An 18422-nucleotide genomic window follows, 5' to 3' on the forward strand; every position below is an offset into this window, starting at 1 on the left:
AGAGCAGGAATGACTCATTCCTGGAAATGGTGGAACCCTGTATCCAAAGGCCTGAGTTCCAGTGTGTCCTCCTGAGCTGAATGGTCTTAGGTGTACCCTTAAACCTCTGCATGGTTTGTAACCCTCACTGGCATGTGTCCGTGTTAAGTTTCATTGTGTTAGATCTAGCACAGCCTTTTTGACCCAATTTATTCAGTTATTATCTATTATTCCTTCTGGTTTCATTGAATTTGTAAATATGATTGGTGTACCATAATGTGTATCTCCATGCCACTAATTAAAGCAAAATGTAATACATGGAAAGTTCAGACAGAGGCCCACAACAACATGGAAAACCTGTATTAAGTTAACCAGGACTTATTGAAGAAGTATTTGTTGGACACTGACTACGTGCTAGGCATGACGCTGGTCTCGAGGAATATAAAGATGAACAAGAGAGTTCCTATCCTTGTATTCCTGGAGTCTCTTAACTGGAATTTAAATTTTTTTCAATCATGTTCCAGTTTTTGTTGGTAGACATATGTAAACATAAACAGCAATCTCTTGGTTATCTGGTTGGGGCCTCCAAAGGAAAGGAGTTTATAGGGAAGACTTGATCTTATCGAAGCCATGTTGATGTCATCATTGTTTTCTTAAGGGTTTTAACCAGTCTTTTGCAAATCATCTATAATGTGGCTAGTATCACTATGAGAACTATTTATATTGTGATTTGGAAGGTAGATATCCAATCCTTAAATTGACAATAAGTGCTTTAATAAGTGATGCATGGAGTTTGAGCCTATTATAAAGTTCTCAAGTAGGGGTAATTTGGGCTCCTTAGGGGCACTTGGTAATGCTTAGCGACAGTTTTAGTTGTTCCAAGTGGCAGGATATGATTAGCGTCTCATGGGTAGAAGCCAGGAAAGCTGTTGAATGTCCTACAATGCACAGGGCACCCTTTCTCCCAAACAAATAATTGGCTGGGCAGAATGTCCACAGCGACACAGGGCTGAGAAACCATACAGAGGAGAGGCAGTGTAGGTGAGTGGTCAGATTCAAATGTGGGAGTGGAGAATACTGGGTTTGAAATCTGCTTAGGATAACCATTTACCTTACACTTTAGATGCATCTGCAAAATGATGGTGATAACAATAGTGATAGAGAAGTAAATGAGGCATGTGAAACACTTAACCCAGGGGCTGGCATGGAAGTGAGGATTAGATAAATGGTAGGTAGTTTCATTGCCTTCTCTCTCAGGGTGATACATTTTAATTGATGAGTGAAATATATAGTAGATATTTATGAAGAAATGTATAGCACTTCAATACCATGAAAAAGTATGTCGTTTTCCTGTGTTTAAAGAAATAACCCTGAGCAATTTGACTTCCCAATATTAGCCAGCTCCAAGAATCACATGATATCCTCAGTGCTGAGCTGCCAGAAGTATTCCAGTGAGATACTGAACTGCCAAATGGATTAATTTTTTAATGACTACTCAAGGATTTTATTTCCAAATATGAGCACATCTCACATTTTTAGACTAAAATAAATGTTCCAGCATCAAGGAGATGAGACTGTAGGCTGGGTGGAAAAGTTAGCTTTAACTATAACCCTTCAAAACTATGTCAACAGAGATGTACTTTGCTAGATACTATTTGCTTTAAGTATGATTTGATACTAATGAGAGCCCCCAAATATTATTAAATCTTCATTTTTTTAAAGATGAACACTCTTGGTCATTCTTGCCAGTTCATACAAAATATAGGCATAGCTTTATATTATTTAATATCCTAAAAAAGCTCAACTGTGGCATTTGTTTTTGATGATGTAATGATGATGCCTTTGCAAATTCATACTCCATATGAGGCCTTTGATGCAGGGAATCAAGGTATTTGAGAAAGGCAGAGATTGAAAATTGTATCTTTTTTTACATTAATAAATGTAGAGAAGATGCAATGGATTGTAAATGTTTGGGCCCCTTAAAATTCATACCCTGAAACCCTAACTCCCAATATGACAGTATTAGGAGGGACTTTAGGGAGGCAGTTGTATCACGAGGGTAGAGCCCTAGTGCCTTTATAAAAGAAACCCTGGAGAGGTCTTTTGCCCTCTTTTAGTAATGTGAGAGAACAATAAGAAGATGGCAGTCTGCAACTCAGAAGAGGGCCCACACCAGAACCTGACATGCTAGCATCTATATCTCAAGACTTTGAGCCACCACGTCTGTGAAAATAAATTTTTGTTGTTTCTTTGTCACTTAATCTATGGTGTTTTGTTGCAATAGCCAGAATAGGCTAAAAAATAAGAACAGAGGAGCCTGTGTGTGGATGGCACAGGGATGGCTATAGCATCCAGTTGGTTCTCACAGATTTTCTACAGACCTTAACAAGAGTAGGCAGGTGACAATGCTGACTCTACATGTCTATTCAAAATATCTGCATGGAAAAACGTCTCTGTAGATGCAGAGATTGTTCATTTCTGTCTGTTTAGATATTTTATAGAGTATGTTAATAATCTTTCAAAGTAAAAAAAAAACATGTTTGGTGATCTTTACAAATTAAAAGGAATTTTATCTAGATTTGTAAAGATCACCAAATAAAGAAATTTCTAAATGAAATTATTTTAGCCAATTTTTCATTAAATTGCTAAGTGAAATTATGTCTGTTGGTTTAAAAATAAATTCTAGTAAGTTCATTAGTTATACATGATATGTACAATTTGATCCCTTATTAGGACTTGATAAGGGTCAAATACATTGACTTTGTCAAATAAAAGATAATGAATATAATATAATACATATACCATTCCTTTATGTTAATAACTTTAATCACAGATTTTCTTAAATATATCTAAAGTATTTATGCTCAAGTATACACTTAAAATGTTGTTGAACAGTTTACATCAGCTGCTATTTAGTAAGCCATATGTTAAATTACTGATGGAAAGAAGTCAAAGTTCGGTTTCATCCAGAAATATCAAGCAGAGAATAAGAAAGCTGTACTGTACATCTTTTTGTGCTATTTTGACCACAACCTTAACTCTAATCCTAGTAAACAACTCTCTCTGGGAACAAGGGGTAATTGAATCTTCATGCTAATTCTACCCTGGTTTTCTACTGACTATGAGCTCCCAATTATGCCAACATATTGCATTATGTACTATTCTCTGGGAAAACATTAAGATCACCTTGTTCATTCAGCTAAGGTCAGATCTTAAAAACAAAAACAAAAATTGGTGATGTTTTATCTATAGCATTTTAGTTCCTAAATGCATCTCTTTTTCATTTGGGTGGAAGACTAACTGCTTATTTTCATTATAAATTCTATGTAGGTGCAGATAAATATATTTGCCTCAAGTAATTTCAATGTGAAGTGTTTAGTTTCTGTCCTACTGACAGATGCTGAAAACATACAACTGCAGTTGTGTGGTGACACTTGACCATTTGGCCACATGTCAAACAGACTTCTGTGACAACCAGATATAGCCAATGCTATGGAATGAAAGGAACCTTTTATTAATTACTCCTTAATTAGTTGATACATCAGAGATCATGCAATAATTTAGTATTAATGAGTCTGATTAAGAGTCAGTACTTAAAGGGTAGATCTGTTTTTCTGACAACTTATAAATAAAAGCTATTGGGTGACAGTACCACCTTTATTCAGAGATACTGTGCATTTTGAACAAGTTATATATGCATAAACATATTGAATAGTTAGGTAAAACTAAAATTTTAAAAGGAGAAAGCCTTTAAGGCTTTAAACTTTCTCACCTTTCTCATGTGTACATCAGAGTATTGCTAATAATTATTACTATTGGTCTCAGGCATGCCTTACCAGTTTAAAGAAATAATTTCATTGGTACTGGGGATTGAATCCCCAGGGGTGTTGAACAACATCCCCAACCCCTTTTTAAAAATTTGAGACAGGTCAAGTTGATGGCCTCAAAGTTGAGAGTCTCCTGCCTTAACCTCCCAAGTTGATGGGATTACAGGTATATGTCACCACACGTGGCTTAAATAAATAATTTAAAGTAACAAAGACCAGTAAGGAGTTTGACTTTAAATATAGCAACTTCATCTAATCAAAAATTCCATTGATTCAATTTTATTCTTATAAAAATACATCAAATTAAAAAGCTTATACACAGCAAAGGAAACAATCAACAAAATGAAAAGGCAGATTGGGAACTAATATTTGTATGCCATATATCAGATGAAGGGTTAGCACTCAAGTTGTTTATAAAGAACAACTTAATAATAAGAAAACATACAATCCTATTAAAAATGGACATCAGACTTCTTCAAAGATGACATAAAAATAGCCAAAAAAGTACATGAAAGGTGTTCAACATCACTAATCATCAGGGAAATGCAAATCAAAACTATTATACTATTATATCACTCTGCACCTGTTGAGGTACCTTTTATGAAAAAGATGAGAGCTAATAAATGTTCGCAGGGGTTGGAGAAAAGGGAACCCTTGAACACTGTTGGGAATGCAGAATGATCCAGCCATGATGGAAAACAGTATGAAACTTCCTAAAGAAATAAAATAGGACTATGGTATGGCCCTGCAATCTTTTTTGGTACAGATCCAAGGGAAATGAAATTACCATCTTAAAAATATCTGCACACTGATGCCATTGTGGCACTATTCACAATAGACAAGATATGGAAACAACCTAGGATTACAGTGCATCAGTGGACAAAACTGTAAATATTTATCGACAATGGAATATTGTTCAGCTTTTAAAAGGAAGGTGATTTTTCCATTTGCTACAACATGGATTGATACAGAGAATATAAGTGAATTAAGTTGGACACAGAAAGAAATATATTGCATGATCTTTGTATGTGGAGTCAAAAAGGAAGGAAGAAAAGATGGTCAATTTTATAGAGACAGAATATAAAACATTGATTAATAGGGTCAGGGTTGGAGGTAATGGAGAGATATAAGTCAAAGGATACAAATACAGGAAAAACAATTTGAAATAGACTACAATTAATAGTAGTATATTGTATTCAGATTTTTTGTTCAATGAATAGAGTATATAAGATGCTCTTGTGAAGAAATAGCTCTCCCATGAAAGATACCTCTTTGCTCTTTGGAGGTGATGGCATTAGTCAGAATAAGCCCCAAACTTTTGATTAGACTGTCAAAAATTGCTAACTAACAAAAGTACCCTCATTTCAGGAATACCATCCAAGTCTTTGTCATTTGTACTTTTTTGTGGTACTTTGTGTCACCACCACTTACTGCCGTGGAAGACAATAGTGATATTGTTAAAACTTTCGTATGTTTTTAAAAGATGTCACAGTTTATGGCTGCTTTTACTCTTTTACTGTATAGTGATGTATTCCCACACCAAATGTTCTCTCTTTTATGATCCCTTAAATTAAAAAAAAATTTACATATACCTGGAGGTGAATTGGACCATTTCTGTTTTGCATTGCACTTGAGTAATGCTTTAAGTTGAATGTTCTCAGGGTTCTAAAATTAAGTCAATCCATATGTAATTAGGAATGTTCTTAACTCGGCAGTCCTGGTTAGCAAGAGATGGGTAGAATATTCCAAAAAACTATTTAGCAAACCATGAATGCAATTAAATGAGAAAAGACCAAATTTCTCTTTAAAATGGGCTGTTGCCATAACTTAATGTGGCAATATGATTTTCTATTTTTAATTTTTGTAGACGGTGCATTCTGTAAAGTAGAATTTTTTTCTTCTGAGAGCTGGATAGTTTCATAATTTTGCACCACTTACGCTTTTAACACTTCAGCAAGTATTCTGCCTTTGCAATCCCTTTTGATTTTGATGGATAAAAGAAACTAAAGGTTAGTAAAGATAATGTTGTACCTTCTAAACAAAGATGAATATCTTGGAGAAACTAAATATTTCTCTTCTTGAGACTGTATGACCTTATCTTAATTTAGTATGCTTTCTTTCTAACAGTGCTTTTTATTCCCAGAACAATTATACTTAACATCCACACTTAAAGATGTTCTTTTTTTAATTCAAATAGTGAGAACTTTGCCCCATATTCCATGTCAATATCAGGATTCAGGGAGGGATTGAACCTAATGAATACAGGGTTCTTCATTTGCCTCTCTGCAGACACCATGTGCTTAATGCTCTCTATAGTCCATTGCTCATGTCTTCATTTGCAGAAGTCATTTCAGAAGGAATTGATCACAGAGCTATCTTTTAGCAAATAACAATAAGTCACAGTCTACTGCTTATGACAACTGTAGATGCTCAGTTGCTTAAAATCACCTTTATCACTTAAAATAAGTTTTTTTTTTTTTTTTTTTGCTTCTAAATTAGTATGGAAATACAGGAGGCTATTTCTTCAACTACATATGAAAACCTAATCATGGCAGGCAGTTGTTTTAAAACAGAAAATAAACATAAAAGCTAGAATGTTTATTTCTTAAGCCTTCTGTGAAGCAAGTGTTGGAAGAGCTCAAAGATCTGATGATATCTGCATTCATTTTGATTGAATAGAAACTGAAGTTTGCACCTAATATCTATTCTTTAACACTGGAATTGTCTACTGCATTCATCCTTACTGTGGTTTCACATGCTATTTTTATAAGATGAGAAATTTTGTCCATATCCAGAGTGCAATTTGGAGGGGAAAATGGCAGCAGTGTTTCTCAGTTCTCTAGTATTCTGGGGATATGCTTTTTTGTGTGTGTCTGTCTGTGTGCACACACGCGTGTGCACCTCTTTTGTTTTTGTTTTTTAAACTAAACAGGATTTCCCAGAGTGCCATCAAAGTAAAACAAATGTATATATAAGTGATAAATGTTACTTTTCTATTTCTGCCTTGCTCTGATTTTCACTACTTTTCACTCCTGATTGCAGCACCATTCGATCAGAATGAACAATTAACTCTCTAATTATTCTAGTCACACTAGCCCACAATGAAATCTTTATTCCGTGTTTACAGCAATCTTTGGCAGAGACTGTCTTGCTGTTTCTAAACTAAGAAGAACTGCCCTTTGGCTCCTCTCAGCATCAGCTGCCTTGGTTTCAGCCCGGGATGCCAATAATCAGACTTCTTCTTCTTCCAAAGTGGACATTTTTTTTTTTTTTTTTTTGGGTGAAAAGACCTATTCTCATTACCCCCCCATATATTCTGGCTGATTTATGTTCTAGCCATTGCAGCTCTTCCTTCCGTATCTCTTTACATTTTTTTCCTTTCTCCATAGACCAACATCAGGCAAAAACCCACTTTAAGTCCAAAATGGTAAAAAATGCTTAAGCAGACAGTGGTCACTACTATGAGGGAAAGAAAAAATGCGACTCTTGGTTTATGGGTAGAGGGAAGTCAAGGAAATCCCTCCTGCTCTTCCAAACTGCTAATTTTCTAGCTCAAAAGGCATTCAATAACTTCTTCACCAGGGGAAACATACCCACTTTCAGTGGCTCTCTTGATGACTTCCAACTATTTACTTAAATTCAACAGCTGCAGTCTTTAAGCAGCATCAGAGCTTGGGGGATATTGACAAACATACGAGGGTCTGCGAGGGCACAGCTAGTCTCTCTGAGGTGGCAAACTATTGCTAGCAAGAGAGGAGTCACTCTCTTTGCACAGGTCAGGGGGAGGCAGGGCCTTCACCTAAGGAGGTGGGAAAAGCACCTTGATTAGTCCTTTTGGGACCTTCTGATGGAATCTGCTTCCTGAATCTGAGAGCAGAGGACAATCAGTGCTGAGTCCCTCACCCGAACCTGCTCAGTGGATTTTTCTAGAATTTTTCACTGCTTTGCAAAGACGAGGGGCATTTTAACTTCCCATTCCAGTCTCTAAACCTTATATGAGGATTCCTGAACAACCCTCCAGTCTTTCTTCAGCCCCCAGCACTTAAGATAGTCACATTGCCTTTCCAGTGAGAACCGGGTCATAAAATTTTACCGAGGAGAAAAGGTAGAAGGGGGCGTTTCAGTAGTATAAACACTGATTAAATTCCCAGGCAACTCTCCTCAAACGAAAGATAATTTTTCTACAAGTATGCACAAGAATGTCAAGAATGCTAAGTCATTTTTATGTTTGTACTTTCCTCTTCCATTTTAATTTTACACTGCCACATGGCACACATGCTAAAAATGTATCTCCTTAACCTGCAGTGTAGCAAACTTAACAAAACATTAAAATCGCGTATTTTATAGACTGTCCTTTCCCAGGATGCTCAAAGCAGTTTTTAAAATTTTTCCCGGACACAAAATTAGATCATCTCATGATAACCATCCTATTAGAAAGGCACGGGCTCCTTGTGCATCAGCAAATAGGGAAAATAAGAAGCACCGAAAAGAAAGGTCACATCAAAGTCAGTGGCCTCAGACTAAGCAGACTCTAAGAGATGGGTTTCAATTTATACTTTCCACTTGCTCTTCATTTCTTTCTCTTTTCTCTGGCAGGAAGGGATGTGGCCAGTGTGGAGGCTTGACCTCATCTCCTGCACTCAGCTTAACTCTGCCAGGCTGTTCTCCCACACTCTCGCCTGTTTTCTGCTTGATCAGCTGGCCAAGCCTTGTACCCTGGAGGAGATCTGACTAGGGGCCAAGCCAAGAGGAGGAACCGCAGGTGCCCTTGTGGCTTCCTTTAGTATTGGTCACTTAAACCTGTCCTGGACAGGGAGCATATCCAGTGAGAATGCAAGGGTCACACAAACTAAAAGGAAATGACTTTCCCAGGTTGTATGAATGTGTGAAAAGGGAAAGCTGGGGCAAGTCTGGGGCTCAGGATGGTTATGCCCACACTTCACCAGTTAGAGGAGCCTGAGGAAGGAGAGTGGATAGGAATGATATTTATATGCATGGATCCAAGCACCTTGTCATTGCTACTTTTTGTTCTTCCTAGGTAGATCCAATTCCCTAGCTGGGTCCCTGACACCACCAGCTCTGAAGGGGTAGTTTCCTTTGGTGGAGACACATCAGAGACTAGAGGAGGTCTTTGGGCATTATTTGGGGGAGGGCATGGAGACTCAGTTTCCAGACGATTAAAACAAACAAAACCTCCAATTCTTCCTGGCATTCATGCCAATTAACAGCACCCGTACCACAGTATACTCTGAATCTACCCAGAGACAGACTTCTCAGTTCTTTGGTGCCAGTTTCTCTTACTACCTGTCTGCACTCAGCAGTAGGGAAAAAGGAGGAGTCTGGCGCTGCCTCTGAGCTACCCTCCAGGTTCCAGCCGCACCCCTGAGGCCACAAGCCAAGGAAAGGCTCCTGCTCTTATTGCTGCCCGCAGACTGGAATCCCGCGATAGTATTTTCTCTGCAAATCTGAAATTTTCACCCTATCTGACCTCTTCTCCGCCCCGGCATCCCCCGGCTGTACCCAAATATCATTAACAACAATCAAAGCCCAACCACCCGCGTGCAATTCAGAGCTTTCCTTGGGAGGGTCAGGGCCAGGAGACAGGAAATCCGGGGAGTTGGTGATGTCCGGCAGGTGGCGGGGACACGAATCACCACTACATTCTCCTCCCACAGCTGAGCTCGAGCGGGGGCGCTGCGCGGGGCGCGGACGCGGACCGGGGCCCTAGGTGCCTGCGCCTCCCTAAATCCTAGACTCTGGCCCTCTTCTCCAAGCGTACCCCAGTGCAGGGGGACGCAGCCTCTCCGCTGGGCAGTCGGAGCGAGGCGCCGCCGCCCGGGAGGCAGGCGAGGGCTAAGCCCAGCCAAGCGCTCCCGCAAACCGCGCTCCAGGGTCCCCGAACACCGTCTCCAGGCGCACACAGCCCGGCTCCCTGCACTCGGCGTCTTCCACCTGCCCCAAGGCGCCCCAGCTTCCTGCTCACCCAGAGCAGTTCCCTCCTCCCAGGCAACCCTGTAAAGTCCGAGGAAGTCCAAGTCAGCCCGGCCCGTAGGTTCGCCAGGGCGGCGGGGAGTTGCAGGGAAGGCACAGCGTAGCGCTGGACTGCGCGCAGCGCCCCGGGCGCCTACCCCGAGGGTGGGCTCCCAGGCGCCCCGCGCCGCCCGGCGCCAGACCCGGGCACAGACGCGCCGGGCCGACCCGAACCCTCTGCTTTACCTGGCACAGCCGGCGACTCTCGGGAGACGTTCAGACTCCTCCGGGGGCGGGTGTCCAGCTCACATCGCTGCCTCCCCCACCGGGCGGCGGGTGTCCTGCTGGGTCCCTTCGCCCCGCTCGCGGCGCTGCCCCCGCCCCCCACCCCCCTTCCCCCTCTGTCAAAAGTGTCACAGCTTTTCTGCCTCCGGATGTTTCACAAAGTCTCCGCGCGGCCAGCAGGAGTTGGGGGGCGATGCCAGGCGCGCTAACTCTGCCGATGCCCTGACCCACCCTCCCGTGGTCCCGACACTCCGCCCGGAGGGTGAGAAGAGCCGCTTTGTAGTTGTCACTGTCCCCCGAGCTCGGTGCTCTGTCCTCTTCCCCTCCCTCGCGCTTTCCCCAGCCCGAGTGGCTGCCGCCTGCCTGTGCCACGGGTCCTCATTCCCCTGCTCATGAATATTCCGACAGAGGCTAATGCTGTTGAAGTAAATTGAATTAGCCAATTGGTGCCAGGAATGTGCGCTCCTTCCTTCTGAGGAACTGTCTGGAACCCCAGCAGATGAAAGCAATTAACGTCCGGTTGGCACCCTGTGGTTCAGACCAGTGAGGGGCAAAATGGGTTAATTCTTTAAATGCAGTTTAAATACCGCATTTAAATGTTTAAACTACTCTATTGGCTGAGCGTAAGGAAATGCTAACAGGAAGAGGGATGAAAGGGGGTAGGTAGGCATGTGGGGGGCAGTACACCTAAACTTTCCCCTGAAGTTACAGTGACTTATTTTGCATAGATTATGGATTCTGGATTTTGGAAGAAGCAGCCAATGAAGAGAACAGAAAATGACAAGCAAAGAGGATCAGAAAGGAGATAAGTATCAGCCCCAGTTTAACCTTGACCTTGAGGATGCAGAAGACTCAATTTTCAGAGGAGGGGTGTGGTTGGAAACCCCACTCATCAATTTATAAGAATTTTTCCAAATGCTCAGTTCTCTTTTGTCCTCAGCAAATTCGTATAGTTTTAAGCCTTTGAGTTAAGTGGGGTTGGGGACAGGTTACTCTAGGGGCCACAAATTTCTGAGGAGGAAGCTGAGACCCTTGCCCCATGAAGAACCGCCCCCCCCCCCCAACAAATCACACCGTGCTCTGATAGGGCCATCTACAAGGCAATGTTGGTTGGTTCCATGATTAAGGCTTTTGTTTCTGGGACCAGATAAAGAAAGTCCACAGGGAGAACTGCCTCTTTCTTGTCCTGACTCCTATCCTAGAATACCAAGTTATTGATTATATGACTTGGGCTTAGCAGGTGAGCAGAGGGGGAATCTTTGCCCAGTTCTGCATCTACATCACTTTACAGTCATCCGGTGAGGTGTTTTTAGGATCTCTTCCCCACCACCAATTTTCTAAATACAGAAAGTTATTTTGGTTGAATTGGTAGGTTACTAAATGAGTTACTCCTGCTCTGTGGCCAAGTGATCTATATAAACAACTGATAAAATTATGTATATAAATAACTGATAAAATTCCCAAGTGTGTAACAGTAGAAATTAGTGCTCTGATTAGAGCACTTATGTCATGTTTAATAGACTTCAGCAAGCCTAGAATTAGGACTGGTAATTATAACAGTAATTATTAATATTATAGCATCTAATGTTTATTGAGGACTTTAGTGACAGATATGTGTTAGATGAATCACCTCATTGAACTATGTACTTTATTCAGTACATACTATTATCTTTCCATTTTAATAGATGAGACAGGTGAGACTTCAAAAGGTCACTAGAGTACCCAGGTCACATAGTTTACAAGTGGTAGAGTGAACTTTGACCCAAAGCAGCCTAATCAATTGGCCAGGGCCTTTAGGTCATCAACAGTATCAGTTTCTTGGTATTTTAAGGAAATGACCTGTCCTTAGTGATCAATTCCTTACCAAAGCTTAGAGGGGGATTTTTTTTTTTTTTTCTTGTTTTTGGAATGGTGTTTTAGTCCATTTGTTGTTGCTATAGCAAAATACTTGAGATCAAGTATTTTATAGGGAATTGAAGTTTATTTGGCTCATAGTTCAGGAGACTAGGAAGTCCAAGGGCATAGCATTAGCATCTGATGAGGGGTTCTTATTGCATTTTTAATAGTATAATTTTAGGGGTAGAAGTGATAAGGATAAATGTTTGAATTCAACAGTTGTTGAGTATCTACTAAATGCAAGACACATATCTGTTCAAATGCTTTCTGCTAAAATTCATAGTTAAATAATTTTAAACAGTTGAAGATTTGCCATATATCATTCTCTGAAACTTTTGGTCAGTTAAACCATAAATAAAAAAATACACAAGTATTTTCACCTTGTATTAAATACTTGTGACTTTCCCCCCTCATGATTTCTCCCTTACAATGCTCTGTTGGTTCCTCCTTTTATAGAGAGAATCCTCTTAGGATTTAGAAGTCACATTTCACAGGAAAGTCTTCAGATCTTGGCATGTTTATTTATGTGAATATGTTAACATGATTTTAGAGCCCATAAAATATTGTCAAGCTGAGTGCTTTCCAGATTTCCTTAAGAGTCTCAGCAGGCACTCGGGTTAGGGACTGCCAGAGTCCTGGGTGGGACACTGACACTGGGTGGAGCCTGTGTGGCTGTCTTGAAGAAGCTGTTCTCCTTTGGAGCAAAACAGAGTAGTGCCTATGCAAGGTGGAAATTATAATATCCTATTTATTGAGTACTTGGATGTTTGAAAATTGCCCTCCCATATGCTGTCTCGTTCCACCCTCCCAGCAACCCAATGAATTTAGCTTTGTTGTCCATATTTAATTGATGAAGAATCTCAAGCTAACAGAGATTCAGTAATGCTCAGAGCTTCTCTTTGGAAGGGATGGAATAGGAGTCTAATTCAGGGACAAAGTCACCTTTTCAGTGAAGCCTCTGCCCCCTTCTGCACACAAGCTTCTTTTTCCAGAAGAAATGAAATTCTCTCCTTTGTTCTCCTCTAGGACTTCTCAGATGTGTAAAGAAATAATTAGAATACAATGTGTTGTCTCTGCCAGTAACCAAAAGCAGCCTGAAGTCAGGAACTTTGTCTTCATCATGTTTGCATCTTTGCATTTAGTACTCAGAGATTCCACCAACATCAATTCGAGCCTAATATTCTAGTAAAATATTCTACTGACTTTACTGGGCTATTAGGATTAAACAAAACAACTGGCAGGTGCTTTGAAAATTTAAAAACATCACATAATAATATGATTGTTATCCAAAATAAATTCAGAAATAAATGCAATAATTTTGGCCTTGACCTTTTGCTGATAAATCTTATGGGTGAGAAAGCAGTTTGATAATTTTTATGTCAGCTACTGTTATTTAGGACATGGATGGATAACACTCTCTCAAATTATAATCATCTGGTTAATAGTAGTACTAAACTGGCCCATTAAGCAAGGAGGTATTAGTCTGGGAAAGGTGTGTGTGTGTGTGTGTGTGTGTGAGAGAGAGAGAGAGAGAGAGAGAGAGAGAGAGTGTGTACGTGTATGCGTGCATGCAATTTTTCTGCTGTTGGAGTGCTTTCTGTGTCTGAGCAGCTTCAGCCATTGGCACAGATGTCTTTCTCTAAGGAAGGCACCTGCTTTTCCCACTTGGGGATGATCTTTATTAAGAGCTCCCAAGGTTATGGAGTTAATGACAGAGCTGAGGCTCCTGACCCTTGTTCAGTGCTATTTTTGCTATCCTACACTGACCGTGATTGGCAGCCACTGCCTGTATATGTGGTTTATGGTTTTAAGATTGAGATGAGAGATAAGCAGCTCAATACCTCATTATAATTAGTCTCCTGAGTCAGCTAATACCCTCTAATGCAATTTGGTGATCTAGATTATTCAGTATTATCCATTCAAGATATTTTTGGATTTATAATGATAATTATTTGGTAGAACTGATGACAGTGACACACTGAAAACACTTTTGTGGCTTCATAGTCTGCCTATTCCATAAATATTCATTACTGAGCAGTTGTTTTGGTTAAAGATGCACACACACAATATTCACAAAGTTAGGAATTCCTGTTAATCTACAGGTTCTTTTCTGAAGCAGTAAAGTAAAATTCAGTTGATGTTTCTATTCTATACTGATTTTACTAAGATCACTTACAGTTTGAGATACCTTACTTTTGTTTTTTGTAACACATATTGATTCTGTCCTTTGAATCTGTGGGTTAATCAGTGATTCTGGGTAATTTTCAGTTTCCTCCCGGTTGATGTCTGTGAATCCCTATGTCTCCCTATGTTTGTGAATAATTTTTTTTTTTAAATGCATCCTATCATAGTCACCTGCAAGGAGAACTAGCTGTGGAAACAGTATTTGTGACAACATTCTGAAAGTTGACACCACTGATCCATTCACTTGAATTTGACAAACTTGAATAGGGTATCCTTGCTGTGGGCAAGGTGCTGTGCTAGTGATTGTAGATTTTTCAAAGAGAAATAAAGCCAGTGACTGCTCTCAAGGAGTTTATAATCTGGCAGAGGGGCCTTGATATCTAGCAAAGAAAAAGATCTAAGGCAAAAGTGGATAATTTCTATTAAAAAAAAAAATAAAGTACCGTGGGAGCCCTGAAAATAGAGAAAGATTCTTTTCAGAGAGAAAGGGACAGGAGAACGAAAGGAACGATTGTTGGTCTGGTTTCTGAAGAATGGACATTATTTGAATATGGGGACAGGGTAGAGTGACCAGGAAGGCAGAGGCTTGGATCTGGAAAAGCACAGCAGGACGGGAGGACTACTGTGAATGCACCCAGCCCAAGTGCACATGGCTTTGAAAGGGGATAAGACTAGAAAGGGAGGTGGAATCCAGAAGGCCCAGGCTGTGGTCATGGTGTTATTATGAAGGCATTGACGGAGTTGCTTTTGATCTGGGCAGTGACACAACTAGAGCTGTGTGTACATTGGAGCATGGAATATTTTGGAAGTGGACAGAAGGGACGGGGTCAGGCTGGGAGAACTGCAGGAGCTGAAGAAGGATGCGGTGATGGCCTGAACTAGGCACTGGAAAGGGAAGCTGATGTAGAAAGAATAATAATATGTGGGGTTAACATGACACTGAGATGATGTTTCTATCTGCCTCTCCTGGATACCCTGTCTCACAACCTTGGTGCACGCCCCATTCACATGTATCCATGTGTAAACACACACACACACACACACACACACACACACAAGTGTTTATGACTGCATAAACACAGCAAGCTCCTCAAGAACATGGCTTGGATTTTTTTCAAACCATGTGTCTCAGCAGCTCTTACAGTACCAGGCATGTGTTTTTGGCTCTTAGGTTATTGTTGACTGAATGGAATTAAAAGCAACTGATGTGGGACATCAGGGCAAATGAGGAATTGCAAAATATGGATCCTGGGAAGTGATGGATTTCAGTAGACAAACTACAGATATTCTCCTAAGTCCTTTATTAATTGGTGTTGGAATAAAGAGCACAACTAGAGTTGAAGATGAATTTTGTTTGTAATAATATCTGAGAAGATGAAGATAATCTGGCTGGGTTGATGGGGATGCAGCTAGAAAACTGCATGGCTGGAACATCTCCTCTCTGGGGTCTGGAAAACAGCTCAAGTGCACTTCCCACCCAGTATTTTATCAAGGTCTCCCTTTAGTCATTTAAAAGGTATAGTGGCCAAAGTTAGGTTCCCAAAGATGTCCACAACTCAATACCCAGAACCTGTGGTCTATTCTAAGTTATATGGCAACAGGGAATTAAGGCTGCTAATCAGTTGACATTCGGATGAGGAGATTATTCTGGATTATCTGAGTTGTGAAATGCAGCCCCCGTGCATGACTGACACAGTGCACACTCATGACCTTGTTTGAGCCCACCAATTCGTGCTCTACTGGAACCAAACAATCATGTTCAAATTGTTATTTGTATAGTTCACTTTCAAGTAGCAGATCTTTTAGAAGAATATTTTTAAATAATTTCTTTTCTGCTTTCTCCATTCTTACTTGTACCACATGTGTCATGTGAGATGACTAACAATTCAACAATGAGAGTAATGACAATATTAAATGTTATATCTTCTTATAAAAACATAAGTTGTCAGTAACTGAGTGGCAGTTTCTGTATTTTAATGTTGTATCAGTGTGTCTTATTCTTTTAGTTTTGATGTTTTATCAAAGAATAAAGTAAATGGCAGAAAAAAAGTGTGAAATATATTCAGTTAAATTCACATGTACACTGAGCATGACAAATATGCATAATAATCACCTCTTATTCATAACAAATTCTTTAAAAGCTGGGCAAGGTGCATGTTATTAAATAATACACTAATTCCTAAAATTAGCATAGGCTGTCTATTAATTTTTAAACAGGAGCCTTTGATAAGTGAGTAAAGTCCTCATGTACAGATAGTATGGCTGTGATTTTTGATATTTAGCTACACCAAATGTTAAGAGAACATAAAGCAGTCTAAAAATAAAGTATAAAATAGGATGACTAATTTTATGTGGAGAGGTTTTGCAGATGAAGGAAACTCAATTTGCAAGTCCCTTTGTAAGTAAAAACTATTTGTTATTCTTGACATTATTTTGAAATCCTTATGCAACAAATAATTGCAAGAAACAGCTCTGAATATGCTTATTGATAACCTATTAAAAGTAAAGTTGTAGATTATCTAAATTAGAGGATTAGTGCTGTATATCACTGGAAAATTAATGGCCATTATTTGCATAGTTTTTAGTCGTCAAAAAAGCACTAAGAAAACCAAGTAGCAGAATGCAGGAGTTGAGAAGGCTGCCCATGGAGTTTCATGGTCTGAGTTCGAATGTTGGCTTTGTTACTTGCCAGTGACCTTTAGCAAGATTTTTTTTTTTAACCTTACTGTGTCTGTGTTTCTTTATCTGTGAAGTGGGTATGATAGTAGGATATCATAGTAGGGCTCCGATAACTATTAAATTGGATTAGTCATGACAGTTGCTTAGCATATTCTGGCACACAATAATCATACATCAAAATTACCTACTTTATTCATAAGAGTTATAAATTTCCACATATTTCTATGCTTTTTAATATCATCTTTTTCAAGAAAGGAGATTGAAATATTTTGCTCAATATCATTTGTGCCATTATTAATAAAATCACAGAATTTTCAAATATAAGATATCTTAGAGATGGTAAATATCCAACCCTCTAATTTTATTAATGGTTAGAGAGACTAAGTTTCTCTGTGTGGACTGATGAACCAAAACAACTTCACAAAAGCAAATAGTCTGATTTTTGCTCTTAAAAGAGAGCTGGCTTTGTCAGTGTGGGAAACACAGAGGGGAGAGGGACAAAAGATTGGAAATTGAAATGTTTTGATACAAGGGCAGTGTGCGCTGAAGCATTCAATTGAGAATATTTGGAAAGGGCCTCCTATTTTTTCTTATAGGAAAAGGGCTCACTTCTGAAACGAATGGGGTCAGGAATTTATTCTTGTTTCTACATGTCAAATGGATCTTGGGCAAATGCTTCTTTTCTTTTGTTTGCATTTTCTTGTCTACAAATCTGACATCTGATCAAACTCCTGCCCTGGATGGTCAGGAGCTCACAGCAGATCCAGCTGTGAGAGGTGTACCAGGAAGGTGATGCAGCTGTTCCCTCGGTGGCCAAGGGAGGCTGAGACACCAATAACAGCAGTTAGAACTGGAGGCAGGTCCTGTTCTAGCCATCTGGGGTGTGTAATCTGTTATCTGGACGTGGCTTTTTAGTATGTTTAGAGTCCAATATAATAGGAACTTGGAAAGGAAGAGAAGATAGCAAAAATGCACAGGATCCAAGGGAGAATGAAGAAAGGTAGGGGATAAAAAAATGAGCAGAGGAGGGTAAAGATGGCAGTCCTAATGGCTGGTTTGTCTGTTGTACCTTTCATACAGTTTATATGGTATGAAGTTAACAGGACAAACCGAGAAGTAAAGGAAATACAGGAAGTTGATAAGATTGGAAGAGAGCACTGTTAACATGCTGTTAAAGGTACATTTGTCAGGAGGATTCTTTTTACAAGGGGTGGGAATAGCTGTCCACTAATGGAGTATATGCCTGGTACCTTGACTATCAGTTCACATAGATGTACCCAAGGGAAATATTTTTCAGTAAATCAAATTCTTCCCAGTAAGATGTTTTATGTGAGCTTTGGATCAATAGAGAAAGTAGATTCTGGAGATCTTATGGGAGAAAAAGGGACAGGGCTCTTCAAAGAGATTTGTTGTGGTTTTACTTAGCATATTTAGGCCTAGAAATTTACATCATTCTTTCCAGAAATAAAACAGTAGAATTGAAGCAATTGGACCTACTTTTGGAATAGTGATATATTTGGAGAAAGAAAAAGACATTTTAGGAATGTAGAATATGCCCCAGGGAAGATGGAGTTAAACTGTATTCTAGGAATTTTTCATCTA

The 18422-nt window shown here is 39.7% G+C and overlaps 1 protein-coding gene across 1 annotated transcript in view; it reads right to left on the reverse strand.

Moving 5' to 3' along the window:
- The window catches only part of Cdh20 (cadherin 20), a 213388-nt gene extending 203278 nt beyond the window's left edge, over nucleotides 1–10110 (reverse strand). Inside the window, exon 1 of the mRNA XM_076836731.2 lies at nucleotides 10023–10110. The gene's annotated coding sequence lies outside the window, so the exon portion shown is untranslated. The remainder of the gene's footprint in view (nucleotides 1–10022) is intronic.
- Nucleotides 10111–18422: the final 8312 nt, after the last annotated feature.

The sequence above is a fragment of the Callospermophilus lateralis genome, chromosome 17, assembly GCF_048772815.1.
Source record: "Callospermophilus lateralis isolate mCalLat2 chromosome 17, mCalLat2.hap1, whole genome shotgun sequence".
Lineage (NCBI taxonomy): Eukaryota > Metazoa > Chordata > Mammalia > Rodentia > Sciuridae > Callospermophilus > Callospermophilus lateralis.